Below are 5,388 nucleotides of genomic sequence, written 5' to 3' on the forward strand. Positions count from 1 at the left end.
TGGGGGATTTTTATTTTCCTCGGATTGGGACGGTTGGACGGACGGACGGATGTATGGACCTGAAGGTTTACTGGCACGAAAGGAGGTGAAGCAATCTTTGGCCTCACCTTTAAAAGTGACTACTCGCTTGGAAAAAAGAGAGGGAAAGAGACAGCAAATGAAAACGAGCGAGGAGGAGATGTAAAGGAAAATATGGGCTGAACCATGAACTCCCAAAATGGCTGCCCTCCCTCGATGCACACTAGCCAGAGAGATGCTCTGTGGATTAACCAGTCGGACGAGGGAAAAGGGGGGGGGAGAGATTCTCACAGCGATCCTCCTCTGGGACTTTCCTGACTGACTCACAGAGATCACGCGTTCACCCTGCCACCCACATGCTCACCATCACATACAAACACCCCCCCCCCCCCACACACACACACACACACACACACACACACACACACACACACACACACTCACACTCACACTCACACACTGTCTCACCAGTCAATGTGAACTGTTTGGGTTGAAGTGTGGATCGCACCATCTCTCCTCATTTCCCAGATATGTTTTTAAGCAAATCACTTCTTTCAGATGTTACTTGAAGGTTTTAAGGAAGAAAAACAGATTTTTTTTTTTGTGTACTGTCAGCATTTACTGATGTTTTTTTGCTCGTATCTTATCATATTCCGGTTTAGTTCAAATGCAGATAGATGTTTTTTTCCCTTCCTTTAGTGACATGTCACATCGTACGTGACGTTCAAACACAAGCGACCCAACAGTGGCCAGGAGTGGCGAGAGCGTGAAAAAAAAAACAGCGAGGATTTGTTTGTTTTTTTGTATTTCGCGCCCCCCTCTTACTAGGGAATACTCGTGTGAGGTGTGCCCAGGTGGCTCCTGGGAAGAGTGGAGGACTTTCATATACATAGAGCAGCACTTTGAACTCCTTTTTGGTCCCTCCCCTCTTGGCAGCAGTCACAGAGAGAGACGCGGTGATAGCTAGAGATGGCGAGCAGCTGGATCCCGGCTTTTTACACGGGGAAAGTGTAAGGGCCAATAAGAAATCCAACTGGCCTTACTGCCGGTTTTTTTCCGCATCAGGTGAAGAAGAGGCCCGAGATCTAGTTGAGGTTAGCATAGCTGGCTGAAACAGCTCTAGGTACTGTTATGTTTACCCCTGGGGGTCCAATGATGATTAAGGGTGCCCTAAGGGGCCCAAAAATCAGCGTTGACCGGTGCTCTCCTATTCTTGTTTGAGAAAAAAAAAAAAGCACAGGGACATCTTACATTGTTACTGTTTCTCAATCTCCATTAGCATTTCCATATTGTGAGTTTTCTGATTTACTTCTCTTTCTCTTTTATTTTTTTTTTTTACTTTTTTTTTACAAAATAGATGTACATTTAAAAAAGGACATTACGCAGAGGAAAAATAAAAAAAATACAAATAAAAATCAGAATTTATTTATGATAGACACATAGAGCACAGGTGTTGTCAGGCGGTATGGAGAAGAAGAAGTAATGTTAATATATTATGGTATAAGTGCACATTATGCAATCTAGGTCTTTGATTATTTGATAGGTCTCGACCCACTGAGTCCCGTATTTTCACGAGCTGTCGTCCACAGACACAGGGCTCAGTCCTGGGTAAGAGGACCAGGGGAGGGGCAGCCTGGCCCCCGGCCCCCCAGCCCCTGCCTCCCGAGCCCTGGGCCCCCGTGCCCAAGGGGAGGAGAGTTATCTGACCCAAAATAGCTCACATTGGTGTACACAAGGGCAGAGTAGCTGTGTTTCCCACACTCACTCAGTGTAGCATCTCCCAAAGGATAATTATCATCCCCCATTCTCCTCATTCACACCTTTCATGTTCTCTGTGCATGTGTGTACGCGTGTGTGTGTGTGTGCGCGCGCACGTTGAGCAAGTCTATATTACAGTGACTTCACATTCATTGATATCTTTGGCTTAGGATCATAATCGTGTTGTTCGTAAGTTGTTCCTAGAGCGTGTATCAGCCCATAATCGACATTGTCATTCGTTTCATAAAAGAACATCAAATTTCACCGAAAAAGCCAAGCCTTGTATGATCTGAGGTTGTGCCTCTGAGAGGCCGCAAAAAATCTGCAAATATGCAATTCTTATTTATTTTTTTAAATCAATTCTGAGAAGAAGAAAAAAAAAAAAAAACAACCCCCACCTATGGAAAGTGTTCTTAACCACCGAAAGATGTAACAACAGACAAACGACACAAAACTAGCAAAGTACGTCACACAAGCCTGCTGTTAGTTGCTTTATTTGCCCCGCATTATTTGTAGTATTATTTGAACCTTTTTTTCTGTTTTAACCATGTGCCGTAGTACAAAGGTCAACTGTGAAAAATGAAACCATTAAAAAGCATACATATACTGTATATCACACCTGAACAGGTATTTAAGAAAAGATGAAAAAGACACATACACACACATACGACAAAGAAATGGCTGTTTAGTTGCTCTCTGTCTGCGGCAGAATATGACAATCTTATTAGTTTCTTTGAATCTGACGTCCTTTTCTTAGCCGCCACTCGACTAACGCTCTCCCAACATAGCGATGCTGTGAGAGTCTTAGCACAAAAGGCTAGGAGAAGCGCCTCAGGCTTCTGTAAAATGCCTTGCTCGTATGGTCAGCCCTTTGGTCACTTGACTCAGTAATTTTGCACCGTACTTCTGTAGGTAAGAAACTGTAAATACATTAATGTTTGTATTGTATATGGATCCTGGGTTGTTACAATAGCCTTATTCACCTTTTTAGGAAAGTAAATGGAAAAAAAGAAAAAAACAGTACAGAAAAAATGAAATACACTTCAGTTAAAACAGAGCATAATACTTTTTTGGTAAATAGCTTATGTAAATATTGACCAGAACCCAATAAAAACATTTTTTTATAAACTCTTAAAGTAAGATGTTTTGTATAAAATTTGAATTTTTTGCTATGTATTTTAGCTAGCGCTCGATGGAAAGCCTGTGTCCTCCCCACTCCCTCCCCTTTTGCACTGTTTCCATGGTAATTTGGTTTAAAAAAAAAAAAATTAGAGAAAAGTTGCCAAACCGACTGCTGCATATTTGTGCCATAAGTGTGTACCATAAATATTTATTGAATTAGTTTTTTTTTTTTTTTTTTCTTCCTGTTTATGATTTAACTTGAGTCCAGTTTGTAAGTAACACAGTATTATATTTGCATTGTTTTGTTCGTTTGGCCCTGGTTTTCTTTTTAGTCATGTCATGGTCACCGGGTGGCTGTAGCCCCTTGTTCTCCCCTTTCCTTGCAGTATGAGACGGCCAGGCTGGGAATAAAATGTTTTAATGTTCAGAAATTTAAAACAAGTTCAAAGTGAGGATTAAATGACACACATTCCACCAGTCTGTTACAAACTGAAAATGTTTTTCAATAAAATGTTTTTCCTATGGACGCGCTGTCTGCCTGTGTTGTTCTGTTCTGCGTTCACACACTGCATGAATAAACCATGTCTGTGTTTGGTTTCACACAAGTAGACAGTAAAAGAGTTCCTTTACTTATTCATCTCAGTGTACAATCTACACCTATAATGTCATTGAAATATTTTAATATAATCAAGAAATAGACAGATGGATATTCAAGAAATATACTAGAAGAAATATACTAGACCTATATCAAACCTACACCCAAACATGATCTCATTCCAAAACCATGTTGATAAGTCTGCTGCGATGACAGCCACCACTCTTCAGGGATTAGCTCCCATTCAGCCACATTAGTGAGGTCCAAAACTGATGTTGTTCAATGAGGTCTGGCTCACAGTTGGCGTTCCAGTTCATCTCACGGGTCTGGGATGGGGTTGAGGGCAGGACAACTTCCTCCACGTCATGCTGGGAAAACCATTTGTGTATGGAGCTGGCTTTGAGCACAGCGGCACTTTTCATGTTGAAACAGTATTGGTGGTAAACTTGCCACAATTTAATTTCTAAAAACCACTGTATGCTGTAGCATTAAAGGGATAGTACAGCAATTTACTGTTGCAATTCCATAAAGTCGGGGGGATTGTGAAAGACAGATTTAAAAAAATAAGTTATATTTCCTAAATTAGCCTCCAAAAACACTGGATCCTACGCTTCCCATTTTTCTGAGTTTGGAATGTTGGCTATCAACTGCAACAGCTCTGGTTCGAGTCCACCTTTGGGGGTTTGCATGTTATTCTCTATTTCCTGTCAAATGTATGATGGAAAAGACAATGCCCCAAAACATGTAGAGGAGGGCTCTTAGTTTTAGCTCCATGCAGAGCACTAGTTTCTCCTGCAGGCTTTCTATTGGAAATGTGGACTCTCCACGATAACCCCACTGACATCATCATCAAAACATTATGGTGAGAGCTGCAAAGATGAATCGCTTAATCAATTAGTTATCAACTATTAAATTAATTGCCAACTATTGTGTTACTTGATTATTCAGTTTGAGTATTTTTTTAAAGAAATAAAATCACAATTCTCTGATGTCAGCTTGTTAAATGTGAATATGTTCTATGTCTTCTCTCCTCTGGGACAGTAAACTGAATATCTTTGAGTTGTGGACAAAACGAGACATTTGAGGACGCCATCTTGGGCTTTTTGGGAAACACTGATCCACATTTTTCACAATTTTCTGACATTTTAGAGACCACACTACTAATCCATTCATCCAGAAAATAATCGACTGAAATGAATGAAAATAATTTTTGGTTGTAGCCCTAAATAATGTTTTGACAGGCTGAGTAGAACTCCCCACAATGAGTAAATTGAGTTCATACAGAAAATCGTCGGAAGGCCCCTTTAAGGTTTGTCTTAATTGAAACTAAGGGGCCTAGCTGAAAGCATTAAAACAGCCTCAGACCAAAGGGAGTGGCTGATGGTGTCCACATAGTTCTGACCACGTATTGTACAACAAACAGGATTAATGCGCTCTTACAACACAGTGAGTATGGACCCAGAGCAGTGCAGGTGTGTCTGCTGTGTGTGGTGCGGCCCACTGCGTGTTGATGAAATGTGGAGGCAGTGATTAAGGGATCATGTTTCCTATCAGTGGGAGGCTGGTTTCTCTCTGAAACAGAAACCAGCACAGCCAAGTTGTCACTAAGCCGGTGAGTCAGTCTTGTTTTGACGGCCAACACATCCAGGCAACTAGCCTGTCTAACCAGCATTGCTGCCAGTGACTCAGGAGTCAAACCAGCCAAAATATAGCCAGGCAGAGATACAGCTATAGTAGGCCAGACATCCCTTCCACTATAGTTAGCTAGCACCAGTCAGCCAGCCACCAAATCAGCTCTAAAATCCCATCGGCTCGCCACCACAACTCTCCATTCAGCCAGAGAGTCTGCAGGCCAGGACATGGAGCAACAGGCACGATTCTAGCCGACAGCCTAG

This window comes from Perca flavescens, chromosome 11 (assembly GCF_004354835.1).
Source record: "Perca flavescens isolate YP-PL-M2 chromosome 11, PFLA_1.0, whole genome shotgun sequence".
NCBI classification, from domain to species: domain Eukaryota; kingdom Metazoa; phylum Chordata; class Actinopteri; order Perciformes; family Percidae; genus Perca; species Perca flavescens.